This window comes from Mesocricetus auratus, unplaced genomic scaffold (genome assembly GCF_017639785.1).
Source record: "Mesocricetus auratus isolate SY011 unplaced genomic scaffold, BCM_Maur_2.0 Super-Scaffold_100004, whole genome shotgun sequence".
Lineage (NCBI taxonomy): Eukaryota > Metazoa > Chordata > Mammalia > Rodentia > Cricetidae > Mesocricetus > Mesocricetus auratus.
The window spans coordinates 36,790,928-36,806,540 of NW_024429189.1; the positions used below are offsets into that span (position 1 = coordinate 36,790,928).

General features: G+C 41.7%; 1 protein-coding gene across 3 annotated transcripts in view; it reads right to left on the minus strand.

Moving 5' to 3' along the window:
- The window catches only part of Stk39 (serine/threonine kinase 39), a 273,394-nt gene that overhangs the window by 36,237 nt on the left and 221,544 nt on the right, over positions 1–15,613 (minus strand). The window lies entirely within an intron of this gene.

The window sequence follows — 15,613 nt, forward strand, 5'->3', positions numbered from 1 at the left end:
ACCAACCATGAAGGAGGGCCTGCTGGCTAAAAGTAAGAGCACAGAGCATGTGGAATCCAAAGGAGAATACATAAACAAACTAGATGTGGCTCTCCTGTCAAGTGTGAGACACTCACCTGTGAAATACAGGCCCCCACTGAAGGCACACATTGGTTTTTCCTCCTCTTTCATAGTTTTCGCTTTTAAAAACGGGTTGCAAATAACTTGTCTCAATGGCACGCAGGAAAGATATGTGACGCTACGTGGCATAACCTAAAAGTGATCTAATAAATTTTCTGAAGAATTACCTCCACCGAGAATGAGTGTTTTATGGAAGACATTTTAGAAGAGCTAAGACTATTTAGTGAGAAGATTACAAGGCCCACACCAAATGTATCTAATGCCCCCACAAAGGGGTCATAGTGATGTCAACCCCACACCATCTAAGGGCTTACTTAGCAATGCATGATGGTAAGTCAACACAGACTAGCAATAGATGAGACAGGCATGTTGGGAGCTTCTAAGGGCCATTCCTTGAAGAAAAGCAAAAAACAAGTTTGCGTGGATTGAGTTGTGGAGTACTTGTAAGCTGCTGAACACTCATGTCACCAACTCCTGGGGCAGGAGGACGAGAAAGATTTTGGAGAAAGAACTAAAGTTCAACAATGAGCCTAGGGTTCAGAGTGTGATCCAGGGTACAGAATAATCATGGTGCCTAGGACTCACCCCTCCTCTGGAGTTGGAGGCATTGGTGGTCCTCATATGCAGGAGCCAAGTACACAAGGAACAATCAGAAAAGTCAAAGAGGTGTCTCATGACTCATCCCCAGTGGATGGAGATTTAAGGTAATTTATCAAGCTGCCTAGTCCCTTCTTAGCATCCTTTCATCTTATGTTTCACAGCACTTTTCAGCCTGATGTGGAGCAAAGAAGGGAAAGTGACTCTCTGTAGCACCAAGGGGGCACAGATAAATTCACGAAGCTGGTGGTGTTTAGTAGGTCTACAGTTATCTCAGATCATTTCCACTGGCATTTCCTGTCCATTGTAGTTGGAAAACCACAATTTTGCTTTAGATTCTCTGATGGGGATGGGATTCCATAAAAGAAATCTTATATTGTACAAGATGCAGATGATCTAGCTCTAAAACACAAAGTACAAAATGTTACCTGCCTCTGCTGAGAGGCCAGCCCTAAATCTGGACTATTCCTATAGCCCAGCAGGCCTTGCAAGCCCAGGGTTAAAGAGTTTACTGTGAGTACAGAAGGTACTGAGGGCTGGAGAGGTGAACTAAGTTCCAGACTCACTCACTTGCCTGTGCTAACTGACAGACCAAGGAACCTGCCTCACCCCAATGCTGCACTGCTTCCCTGAAACACACGCTCTCCTCAGTACTTTCTCAGGATCTGATTAGACAAAGCTATTTTAAACCCGTTGAACATCCCTAAGCTGAGCTCCAAAGTCAGAAACGCTCCAAATTCAAACCCCTTTTAAGCACTGACATGATGCTACCAGCAGAAAATACCACACCATGAAACTTGAAGATCTGTTTCAGGCACATAACGATGAAAATACTGTATGAAACTGCCTTCAGACTACTTCTATAAAGTGAGTATGAAACAAATGAATTTTATGACCAGGTTTGGGCTCCATACACAGGCAAATATTTAAAAGTTTGAAAAATTATTCTCATGTCTGAAATACCTCAGATCCAAGCACTTGAGGTACGGGAACCTCCAACAGGCCCAGCACATGGAAGGCTGTGCAGCCACTCAAGGCAATGATAGCAACTGCTTTTATGAATAACCAAGCATTGGTTATGGAGTTCACCAGAACCAATCTGTATTTGGATAATTAACAATGTTAATATGCAGACCACAGTCCGAATGGCTGTTTCTATACCACTGAATGTGCTACTTATCGCTACTATTCACAAGCTTCCCAAGTTCTTTCCTTTGAAAGCACAATGGAGAGCATAAAGCCAGTTAAAGGCTACTGAGACCAGACAACTTTCCCCACTCATAAAAAAAAAATCCAGAAATCACAAGCAAACGTTGCCCAAGGCCCACTGCCAGTTTGTCAGGACAAAAGGTAGAAAAATAGGAGCTTATTTTTACTGCACTAAGAAATGAGCATTGGGAACACGCAGTGCTTTGCATGCTCACTTTAATCTAGGTAATTATAGTGTTAGTCCCCAAAAGAAAACTCGCTCAATTCTACTGCAATTAATGGGCTTGAAACGGCAGGTTTGCTTTAACTCAATGAACATGAATATTTTATGCATTCTGTACTCTATTATAACGATAATAGTTCTACTGTATGTATGGTGCTACCTCAACCCACACCACAATTTGTGTGAGAATAAGGCAATATTGTGAAATGGAAAATATACTTCACTCTCTTTGAGATTATACATGAAGGCCCCTTGGCCACTAATGTCATGAAGGATCTTTGGTCACTAATTAATGTGAAGAAAATGCCTGCAATTAATGCCTGTTTGTTGACTTTTCTCAAAATTCTAATTTTCCTATGATGGACTGAGAATTCCTGAATGGTGTCACTGAAGTTCTTTTGGGTCCCCAAACATTAAATTACCAGTGAGTTTTCAAAACCTTCAAATACAAATGAATCTAGAAATGTGAAACATTTCAGCTTTTGTTTCTCAGTCAAGGACTGTATGCCTGCCCCTCTGTGGTTCTGACTTGACTCAGTCATGGGGGACCGGAGGTGTCTCCAGTGATGGAAGACAGCAGAACACAGGTAATACGAAAGTAGAGAGGGGAATTGCTGGGGAGAATAAGGCTTAAGCAGGGGTGAGAGTAGGGGATGAGGGAGATAAGAGGGAATGTTACTCCAAATGAAGGATGTATGGGGAAAAGACATATGGAAACCTAGTACTTTGTAAGCTAATCAAAGATATAAGTTTAAAAAATAAGTTAGAATAAAGACATTCTACATGTGTGGCCCTAGAAATGCCAGCTTTGAGACCTCTTTATGAGCTATTGATAAGACCGCAAATGCCCCCAAACAATCGAGGCCCTTGCCATTCCTCTTGGTTGCCCATCAGAACTACATGATAAGACCTTGTTGTTGAAGACACCACACACCCTGGTTGCAAGATATGGAAGAGTCAAAATGGAACTGAGCTGGAAGCTTCCTCTCTGCTGGTAGCTTTCATAGTGCCTGGAGGCACTACACAGGAAGCTGCCGGTGTGTGTGTGTGTGTGTGTGTGTGTACGCACATGGGTGCATATGTGTATATGCAGGTATTATCAGCCTTACATACTGTGAACCCTATGAACTACAATAACAGCTTTCCAGGTAAGAATGTTTTGGGATACCAAACTGCTCTCTTAATTGGATTTGAAGCCTGTGGCACGGGATGGAATTTATGCCTGGTACTGTAAACTAAGTCAAAAACCCATGGCTGTGAAGGTCATTAGCCCTAGGGGGAATTTTTTAAAGCTAGACTGATGTGGCACCAACGTGTATTCTAAATATTTCTGTTTAAACCCACAGATAAATGGCAGTCTTGTCCTTAATCAGAGAAGCTTGTCTTTGCAGCAAGGGGATTACATGCAGAGATTCAGGGCTGCTCGAGGTGCACAGTGAAGGCTGAACGCTCATTCCTAGACAGCACATCTGTTTTACCCCTCTAAGGCTCGGGAAACACCAGCTAAGAACTGCAAGTGGGGAGAAGGGCTGCGCAAAGCGCCCTTGAGAGCATGATAGACCCACTGCAAACAATGTCACAGCTAGCGCAACTGTCTGCACTGGGCCTGTCATGGGCTGGGGAGGGGTTAATGGGGCCCTTCCTCCCCTACAGGCCAAACTACTGGCTACTGGTGGATTCCGGGGGAGACACTCATTGTCATTAGTTGTATACCAATGCCGAAGCCACCAAGTTGCAACTGAAGTTCATAGAGTCTGTTCAGGTAAATATCAGTGATTCACAAAGACATGAATGTGGGAAAGGAACTTGCGGGGCTGAGGGAGGTGAGCTAAAAGGGGGCGGGTGAGAGTGAACAGAATTCACTATACACATGCTAGCAAAGTGTAAAAATCACTAATCAATAAAAACAAACAAATTTCATGAGATAAACATAATGAGAAAAAGGGGAAACAGATTTAGGCAATAAAAGGATCTAGCTTAAATTGTATATTGAGATGTTCTTCAAAATGACATGAGTCTAAAGGAAACTATTTATTTGTTCTCTTTCATAGGAGAAAAATAAGGAAGTCACAAAGGTTCTGTTTTATACAGGGTCTCAAAGTCGAGCAACTGGATTTAGTTAACATCACTATGACTGGTGGCTATCTGTAAGATCCTTCAGGATTTGGCCCCCTCCTCTCTCCTTATTCAATCTGGCCATTCTGATCTACTTTTCTGATTCCCGAGTCCATTTTCTACCGACATGCCCAGCACACATGGACTCAAGCACTCATCTCTCCCAGGAAGGACTTCTTAGTTCCTGGATCTAAGTGTGCCCCATGTCTATAACTGTCTTTAAAACTCATTGTGTTTCCTTCAAAACAGCACCTCTTGTGGTCTGCAATCTCACAGGTAATATGTACCGGCTTACTGAATGCCTGTGTTCATGTTAGACTGCGGGCTTCACAAGGGTAATGACGCTGGCTGCTTCGTGTGGCAGGTATACCTGGCACAGAGTGGGGGAGATACTTTATTCACTGAATAGCTACAGTAGCTTCAGGGTCTTGATGGCAGGGTATATAACCCGTAACAGGAGTGCCATGGAGCTTTCTGGTGACACCGTTGAGCCATCTCTTTAAGGAGAGAGATGGGAGCCAGAGAAATCATCACATGCTAACTAGCACTAGAAAGGCAATCTAAGAACCTCTGAGAAAAATCTCTTTGGGAATTCCCAGTAATAGTCAATGGTTTTACGTGTGGCTAACAACTAATCTGAAGATATATGAACTGCATTGATATTTCCAAATATGTCTAGAAAATTAAGCTGTCAGTGTTAATACAACATAAAGTCACTGCTCAGGGTTACATAAAGTATAGGTATTAGATACAAAAATATATTCTGAAAAAATAATTTCTCATACCAATCACACACACACACACCTCAAACACTGAACACCATCTTTAAATTTCTTTTCAAAGAAATCTTGTCATCCTCAACAAACCTGCTATGCCAGGGGCTGAGCCCATTAACCAAAATTATCTATCACATTGTTTTAGGCTTCATAAAAGTAATACCATCTAAATCATGTCTTCTAAGCCATTTTCTTTATTTCTGGAAGTTAGCGAATCATTGTATGCAGACGTTACCTTATGATTCACTACCACTGACAAACAGAAGAATTAGAAAGAATTAAAAAGAATTAAAAAGAAAAAAGCTGCCCCTCCCAACAAACAAAGCTGTGAGAAAGATGTGTAAAGAAACAAACGAAGGTCAGGAAAGAACTAAGTCATAGGAAATACTGTTTTCTGGAACCTTGGACAACAAACACTGGTAAGAAGTCTCAAGAGCTGGTTATAAAATTAGCCCTTAAAGGGGTATATTACAGAAAAGACGCTTTGTATAAGATATTCTCATTTCCAGTAATGTACAGCTCATGGCTGAAGAAATTCACTAAGGGTAGAAGGCATTTCACTGTTAAGAAATTAAGTCAGGGGAAAAAATGTTTCCCAAGTCAAATGAACAGACAGACTTCAGTGTTTGCCAGTGTGCTTGCTCTGGGCAGAAAGATGTACAGTCAAGCCCAGGAATATGGGCATGGATCTTGGGATGCTTTCCTGGCTGTGATTCTCATTCAGTAGTCCTGCATCTGATCAGGCACAGAAGCCTTCCTGTACTACAAAGAGGATGTTGTGGGTTAGCAAAAACAGCTTCTGCTTTTGACCAACCTGTACAAGTGTTGACTTTTACCCTGGGGAGAGCAAGAAGGCAATGTTAGATGTGTTGGAAGGGATCAGAAAAGTCTCTTCTTGTCTTAAAATGGACTTGGAGCAACAGCATTTTTCCATGCTGTTTTTTGGATGCTAAACTTGTGTGGTACAAGATTAAGATTAAGATCTGGGTTTTCGTAAACTGTGCAAGAAGGTTTTTGTCAAAAAGTGATAATCAAATTCAAGATGCACAATCAGAGTTAGATATAATTGGATATGATACCAACACAGTGATATTAATCAATATTCAACCAAAAATATAGACTTTATTTTCTTCCTTGGCTCTTTATTTCCTTTGATTGGCTAAGCAATAACTCTATTTCCTTCTGTATAAAAAATGATGATGAGATACAGTAACACATTAAAAAAAAGCAGTAAAATTTCACTTGGTAGTGAGAAAGACCTGTTAGACTAATAATATGCACACATGATCATATGTTTGTATCTAAAATACTGTATTATTATTGGAATAGTTAGATGTAAGCCCAGAGATTGGTGACGTGGATAAACACTACACTACACTACACACACACACACACACACACACACACACACACACACACACACACACCACACACAGGCGTGCAACCTAAATGACCTGATTGATTTAAGTCTGACACACATGGTAGTGTCAGAAAAGGTACACTGCCACAAAGACTAAACCTAAGTTTCTTAGTCAGATAAACTTACTTTAATTAATTCTGTGAGAAAGATGTCCTTGTCATAAGAAAAGATTGACAATTTGGTGCTTATCCAACAGACAGAAAGTTTGGCTGGACTGAGCAGAATCTTCATGCATATCTGATTTTAGGACTAAAAGGTAGATTAACATTTTGATTAAAACAGGACAATTTAAAGCATCTGAAAAGAGCAGGACTCTAGGGGCCTATACTAATCCACTGGCAAGCTCTTACTTCACTTAAATGACAAATCTTCGCTGGAATCTATCTATACCAGGGGTTTTCTACAAAGGGTACCAACTTCTAAGTGAACAAAAAGTGACAATGTTAATTGGTTAACAGGGTTTACAGTGCAGTTGACTGCTGTACTGATTCATAATCATGTAATATAGAAACAGAGACCACTTTCAGGGAGACAGATGCTACTTTATAGTAGAACTTCCTGGGATGGCACTTGTGAAAGACAGTGTTGAATTACACAATGGCCATCAATCAGAAGCTCTTTATGAAGGGCAGGTCAGCCACCCTTATGAAGAGCCAATCATTTTGGGAAACCTAGTTTTTATGCATGTGTCTGTGCATGTGCGTGTCCAGTCATCATAGCACTCCTCCGTGTGCTAAGCCTCTTACATTTAATGAGCAAAGGAGGCAGTGAGCCAGGAGCAGTGAGTTACAGAAAACCGGCAGCAGCACTTTGATAAAATCGGAAATCCTGCCATATTTAACTGTCCATTGTTTACTACTTTTTTTTTTAATATTTAGGGAAAGTAATCAACATGGCATTCTCAAGAAAGGCATATTTCCTCATATTTCCTGATTTCCTGGAAGATTAAATTCAACACAGATTTTTGTTTTTAGATTTTAAATTTAATTTTTAAAAATAATGTGTACAGGTATTTTGCCGGTATGTATAACTGTGCACCAGTCCCTAGAAGAGAGTGTCCGGGTCCCTGGAACTGGAGTTGTGAGCCACCGTGCGGGTGCTAAGTCCTTTGGAAGAACAACCAGGGAGTGCTCTTAGCTGCAGAGTCATTTCTTCCACCTTCTCAATCCGTAACTTTTGATCAAGAACTCTTTGACTACATTTACTGACATTAATCAAACTGATTCCAAAGCCGCCCAAACCCAGAGAGTATGTAAGGAATTGTCTTCTTTCCAAAAAGCTATCCACCACTATTTAAAAAAAAACATGATTGTGCAATACAGGCTATTTTGTTAAGGAAAACTTGTCTTCATTCGATTTCAACATCATTAAACACAGTAGAAATATCCACTGAACTGAATATAAGAAAATTTCTCTGCTCTTTCTATAGGTCTTATCATAGAAGTGCAGTGCACTGTTGCTCAATAGTGCCATCGCTCAGAACAGACTCGAACAACGCTGAAGGGAGATAGAGAATAGCTGTGCACACCTCACCACGCGTTCCCTTCCCAAGCAAGCTAAGCTTCTGTCACTTGCATACTTTGGAGCCTAAAGTGCTTTATTATTACCTGGAAGAACAAAAGAGGAAACCCCATGCGGGGCCTACTCCACCATGAGCAGCAGTATTAGTATTTTCTAGTTTAAAATGTTCTGGGTGTTTGGCCTGCATGGGTGTCTCTGGAGGCCAAAAGAGGCTGTCAGTTTCCTCAGACTGAACTTACAGATATGGGAGCTGCCATGTGCATGCTGAGAATTGAACCCAGACCCTCTAGAAAAACAAAAAACGCTCTCCGCTACTGAGACATCTCTCCAGCTTCAACAATGTTAGTTTTAGTTTTTAAAAATATCAATATTGCCGGGCGGTGGTGGCGCACGCCTTTAATCCCAGCACTCGGGAGGCAGAGGCAGGCAGATCTCTGTGAGTTCGAGGCCGGGCTGGACCGACAGCCTCCAAAACAATACAGAGAAACCCTGTCTCGTAAAAACCAAAAAATATATATATATATATATATATATATATATCGATATTAATGGCAGTAAAAATCTCCACCAGTGAGGCTCTTTCACACATGCAGTATCCATACCATTCACACACACGCATACACACACACGCAGACACACGCAGATACACACGCAGACACACACTCTTTTAAAAGTTGACTGGTATTACTATAAGCAGACTTCCAAGGAGATAACTAAAGAAAGCAGACAAAAATACCAGTTGACTGGTATTACTATAAGCAGACTTCCAAGGAGATAACTAAAGAAAGCAGACAAAAAACAAAGAAAATTAATGCTATTGTGAAGATACAGTGATTTAATGAGGCAAGAACAACTGCTAGAGGCTACTGCAAATGGAAAGTAAGGAAGCCCAAGTATGTAAAAATGTATCTGGGATGCTTATGAAAATGCTACTTCCCACCCTCTCTGCCCAAGATGCCCATAGTTGGAGCTTGAGTTTGGAACCCAGAAATGTACAATTGTAAAAAGTGTCCCAAATAAGTTCCTGATGTAGGGATCTCACTGCCTACGTTCTGCAAAGTACCCAATTTCCAGCATATCCAAGTGGAAAAGAGACACTTAAGACCTTAGAATTCCTTCCTAAAGGTCATATGATTAGAAAGAGGGGAAGAAAGACAAAGAAACACAAATAAAATCTCAGTCACTCATTATTTCATGTTAAAGGTGCACCATCCTGAATTATCTATTCATATACTGGATTAGTGATAAATTTGTGAAATGGGTTTATCCATACTGTCACCCATAATGTAATTCAGCAACGGTAAGGGTAATGGAGACGATAGCTCAGCAGACAGAGCTTGCATTAAAGGCACCTCCAGACTTGCCAAAAAGTGAAAAGATCACCACAAAAGGACAGGCTGTCCTCCAGCTTATGGCTATGAAGGGGCAGGCAGGGGGGCAGACGGCCTGGAGGGGACATATATGGTGAGTCTTAAAAAGGAAGCACATTTTACATGGAGTTCTTTTCGGGTGTAGAGAATTATTACATAAATATGAACAACATGTCTAAAAGCCCAGAGAGAACTTATGAGGACATATATATTTCAAATAAACTGTGTCTATATATTAATAATACACAGTAAAGTACAATAAAACACATCATTAAAATAAGTTTCATTGTAGTGCTAACATCCTGGCTTAAAACATATCAGAGTAAAATTGTATAAATTCATGTAGAAATACTTCCCCCTCTTTGGAGATAGAAATTCTAACATCTGGTCTCAAACTCCACTTAAAGGAAGCAGGCATAGGGTTTTAGAAAGCCAGGAGGGGTGACAGAGAACCCAAGTGACATCAGTCAGCAGACACTCCGCTCAGACAGTCACTGGTCCAGCAGGCTCCCCTCCTCAGTGCAGGGCTTTGGACCCTGGCCTCAGCACTGGGCCCTGCAGGCTGTGGGTGGAGTAGCTTTGAGAGGCTGTGTGACCAGGCCTTACAAACACACTGGCTTGTGACCCCTGCCCTATTCCCTTTTCCTACTGATGAAGTTCCTAAACTCACTGAAGAAAATTACAGTGCACAAGTCCACAGCAGAGAAAGCCATGTTCTGCACAGCCACCTCCCAGGGAGAACCTCATTTTCCAAGGGGCGACTCTTTGTCAGAGGAGAGAGGGGGTTTTCTCCAAGTCCTCCCTATCAGTTTTCCTTGGTAATCCTCTTTGAAGTAACTGGAATAAGGACTCTGCTCTTGTCTGTTTACATTTTGCAGCCAACCTAGGCAGGCAAGATAAGCAAATTTATACAGGCATATCATTTAGTTTTTCATCTCACAAATTTACTTTTTTAGCTACCCAGAAGGCAGTGCCGTCTTCGGCATGTCTGTTTACACACGGCCTAAAAGTGTTTTCTGTCTCTTGCCTAAGGTAGTGCTGAATTTGAGCGTAAGTGAAGCGGGTTTCTGAGTTCAGTCTACAAACCGTGTATTTAATTTTGTGCCGCTCTCGCTCTGAATGAAAGCAATCACTCAGTGCCATCCACGGCCTTCCTTCAGTCCACCCGGCGCGTTGCCAAGCTGTGCACACTCCAGGAGTATTACCCTGCGGCTAGGTAACGCAGCCTTTCGTAACCCAGGCCTGCTACGCTATAGCAGAAGCCATGACACCCACTGCTCTACAACATATGCTGCCGCTTTTCTCAGCCTTTTCATGCTACCATAAGCATTTCCTCCAACTCACAAGAAAACGCTGATGGGAAGAAACAGACTTTTAATCTATTTAAATGTTAGCTATCTTATATAAGCTGAAGAAACGCACACAACTTGGCTATTTTTTGTGCAGCCTTCCTCATGTGAGCTTATTTCTCTTTGTAAAGGCGACTCGAATTTTAAGCTCTTCAGAATAAGAGTCTCTAAACACTAGTAACCTATGTTCAATACAATTCTTTTCCAGAGAAAATGTTTGGGGGCAGCTGTAGAGATCAGGGCAGCATTTGGACACGTGTTTGTCTGGAAAAGTGAGGCACTGCAGCAGCAGTGGGTCTGGATCCATCTAGAACACAGATAAAATCAACCACATTGAAGAAACTAATGTTTAGCTTGGTGAGGTTATGCACATTTGTAATGCCAGTACTTGGGAGACTGAGGCAGGAGGATCACAAGCTTGAGGCCAGCCTGGCTACACAGTGAGATGCTATCTGAAATGGGAGGGCAGGGAGAGAAGGAGGGAGGAAGGGAGGGGAGAGAGAGTGAAGGGGGAGGGAGGGAGGGAGGGAGGGGGAGAGAGGTGAATTGTGTTCAAGAAGAAATTCTACAGATAATTTTCCTAAGTGAAAAACATAACGTGCTTCATGAGGAAAGACAATGATGGCGGAAAGCTGGAAAGGGCATGCCATTTTGAGGAGGGGAGTCAGGGAAGGCACCAAAGGTATGGGGTGAGCCTCGGTGAGCTGTCAGAAGGGGCATTCTGGGAGAGAGGCAAGTGTGGCTTGCGGGGGTTACAGGATGGTGTGGCTGACGGGTGGGAGCAGAGTGAAGAGGAGACAGGTTGTCTGAGAAGTGACTGGGGTGTACAGTGAAGGGGTACAGAACACTGGCATATGGGGAGGAAGCCACTGCACAGTTTGTGAAAGTGTTGGTATAATCTGGTCGATTTTTTTTTCGATTGGGATGTGACTCACACAGAAAATTCTTCCTTTTGAAGTTCGCAATTCAGTGGTTTCGGGTAGGCTCAAGGTTGTATATCCATTGTTACCTTTAATTCCAAAATATCTATCACATTCAAAACAAACCCTCAAACCCTCTGCATTCTAATGCCTCTCAATTATTTTCCTTTCCCTCTGTATATTTGCCTGCATTGGGTATTTCATGTACCTGGAACCACATGACTTTTATGTCTGATTTAACTTACTTGGCTTTCAAAATGACAGGGGGGGACAATCTGGGGTAGCAGTAAAAACACAGTGGTGATACTCTAGCTGAGGGATGAGGGGGGATGAGAAGAGGATACTATGCTTTAAATGTGAAATGCTCCCCTCCCCCAGAGGGTCATATATTTGAATACCTGATCTGTAGCCTTCTAGATACATTACCTAACTGCAATATGTAGGATGGAGCTAGAGGAGCCTATTTTTTTCCTCAAAGCAGTAGACATCACTTTATATTTTAGTTGGTGATAAAATGTATCCACTGACCGGGGCTCTCTGAGACCTCGGTTTCCTCGTCTAGTGCTCCAGCAGCCATGAACATGGTAATGTCTTCCATGCCACAACAGACTGCACCCTCTCAAGTTGTTAGCCAAAATGAACCCTCCCTTCACCGAGCTGTTTCTGTTGGATATGTTGTCACAAAAGAGAACCACGGTGATGATGAATAGTTATATGCTGTGCACATTCCAATCTGGAAACTGGGTAAGGGAGAAAGAAGAGCCATGGGTCACTCCCAAGCGTTGGCATGAGCACCCAGACAGAGTGGTGTATCCCTGAGTGAGAAGGGCCACTGTAGGACAGGTGGGAGGAAATGCCAAGAGCTGCAGTTTGAGACTGACAATTAAATTTCAGATATTGACTGCCCTCCTAAGGGAAGATGATTTTAAAAACAAAATCTGACTGAGTCTGCAGTTCAAAATAAGGGTCTGTGTCAGAAAGTTGAAGAACAGAATGTGATTGATGCCATGCCAGATGACATGCCAAAAGAAGTGACTGCAGCGGAAAGAAAATGTCCTTAGAGTCTTTGGATACACCAACATCTACAGGTCAGAAAGATGAAGAGGAACCAGAAAAATGTTAAGAAGAAATCACTCCCTAGGTTGCAGGAACAAAGAAGGGTGGGTTTTTACAAACCCACATGAACAGCTTACCACGGAAGAAGGCCCTACCTTCTATGCCCGCTACTTTTGACAGGCCAATTAAGAAGACAGACAATTAACTCAGACTTAGGAAGGTGGCAGCCACTCTGAGATCACAGGTCCTGTAACACCGCACTGTTCACTCCGCTCCTGTTGCACCCAACACGGCATCTGTCATCTCACTGTCAGGCCTGTCCTCTCCAGATGTGGCTTTGAAAGTGACAGTTTCAGTGGAGTAGGAAGGTCAAAGTCTGGCTGGAGTTTGTTCAGGAGTTCATGGTACTAAAGCAAGTGATGATAGAGGCAGGTCTTTTAGCAAACTTTCCTATGTTGCGAGAAAACAGCTGTACTAAGATGTGGGTAAAAGGAAGAAATTCTGTAAGATGTAAGAAATAAAAGCTCTGAGATGCTCCTGGGCTCTGTGTAGTAAAAAGTGGGAGGGACGTCAAGGGAGACAGCAGAGGAACTCTGAGACTGGTTAGTGGGGACAGGAGTAAATATATCTTTTCTGTTAAATAACAACTGAAATGATACCACTTTGGGAAAAATTAAGTAGGTTTTGTTTTTATTTGTTTGTTATTTTCCTACAATGCACAGGAATAATCGCTTTCTGAGGCTGAAGATACTGGGCAAGACTCTGTCTACAATGCCTGGACAAGGATACACTCTCAGAGTCAAGAATCCCTGGTGTCAAGGGCTTCAGGTTACATCCTCCAGACCTCATTTGATCTCTTTTACATCACAGAATAAGCTTGAGCATCGGATAAAAATACATGCACCATCTGTAAAATCATAGGTGTGATGCCCGGCAAAGGCATTTGTTTTTTTTGCCTTACAAGGAGGAGTTATACACTTAGGTTTCCCCAACATTCTTCATATAGAAATATTCTAGGCCCAACAAGGAGAAACAAAGCAAATAAAACTTGTAAGAATAAGTAATTAAGGCATAGAATACAAATATGATCCTTCTAGTTATATACTGTAATTAAAACACATTTTAATAAGTTAAATATAAGTGCTGGCTTCATTTCTTATTTTCTTTCCTTTAAAAGCTCAACAGCAGCCGGGCGGTGGTGGCGCACCCCTTTAATCCCAGCACTCGGGAGGCAGAGGCAGGCGGATCTCTGTGAGTTCGAGGCCGGGCTGGACCGATAGCCTCCAAAACAATACAGAGAAACCCTGTCTCGTAAAAACCAAAAAGAAAAAAAAAACTCAACAACAACCAAAAGCTCATTAGTGTACAGGATAGCCTCAGAGCCATGTAGCAAGTTAGAGGCTAGCTAAGACCCTGCTGCAGATAAAACAAAAACAAACAATAACAACAACAAAAAACTATACTGCAGATTGATCTGTGAATAGTGGACAAACCCCCCCCCTAGATTTGACGGTAGGTCACTGGTGAGGTGACACCTCAAACATCTGTGAGACACAGCTGTCCCTGAGTCTCCTACTTGTCAGTCCCAGTCTCTTGGCAGCATCAGTTCAAACTGCGAGTAGAGTGTGGTTGTGCACACTTGTAATCTCAGTACTGAGGTACAGAGGCCCAGTGAGCAACTTCAGGTCCAGCATTAGCTATGTGCCTTGTTGCAATAAGTGAAACAAAACAAAACAAACAAAAAAACCCAGAAACTTCCCATGACTCCCGCCCCAACAACTTCATTACTACAGGAAGGACATTAAGAGCCAAAGAGTCTTAAACTCTACTTGCACTTGGCAATTAATTGTTGTCCATGGAGCACAGTTCTCTCTATGGAAAATAGATACTTCAATGTTTTCTGGTTTTGGCATTTACTAGTCTCATTATTTCTTGGGGTAAACTAAGAAACAAAGGTGTGTGTTTATTTATTTATTTTCCTGAACAAGGGAACTGGAGGGTTAAGAGAAAGAAGTCAGAGGTGGACTTTTGAAAAGACACTAAGGTTGTCTTGACACTTTTCTCCGAGTCTTCACTTTACAATTGATCAGAAAACGGGTAAGAAATCAGCTGGCTAAAAGACCTAACAGGATGATCATGAAGGAAAATTTGAAAGATAAGAATGAATGAAAAGATACAAGCACACACGGATACATAACAAATGCAAGCACATATGTAAATTTCACTTAGAATATGGCAGGTCTATGTATTCACTACTTGGCAAAGGGAATGGAGAGTTCTAATTGTATACACTTTGCTTATGATTTATACAAAGGAATTTAGCTTTCCTCTTCTGTATTTTTCATACCATTTGTTTATATAAAACAGTGATACGAGTGTTTAGCAAGAATTATAACTTACACTATACACCAGTGTATATTGCCATTTAAATAAAATATAGAAATTTACCTTACAACGATCTATATTACCAGGTTTCTAGAAGCTAATCCCAATAAATGTGCAAATCTGTCTGAAATTCCACCACCACTGAGCAAGGACTTATTCGGAGTAAGCGAAGTTTTTAAAAAGGAGAATATGGCAGGAGGCACGATGGAGCACACCGCTAATCCCAGCACTCAGGAGGCAGAGACAGATGGATCTCTGTGAGTTCGAGACCAGTCTGGATTCCACTGCGAGTTCTAGAACAGCCTGGGCTACACAGAGAGACACTCTGTCTCAAGGCTAATACAATACAAAACAAACAACATGCAATTTCAAGCATTATTTTTTTTGGAAGAGTATTTTGAAGAATTATTTTGGAAGACTATCTTACCTTAATCCATTCTTCTCATTAATGTCATTATCATTCATTATCATTAGCAGAATGCTTTATAATTCATATATTAACTAATTGCATCACTCAGAGTCCTGATGAAGCATGCACAGTGACAGAGCACG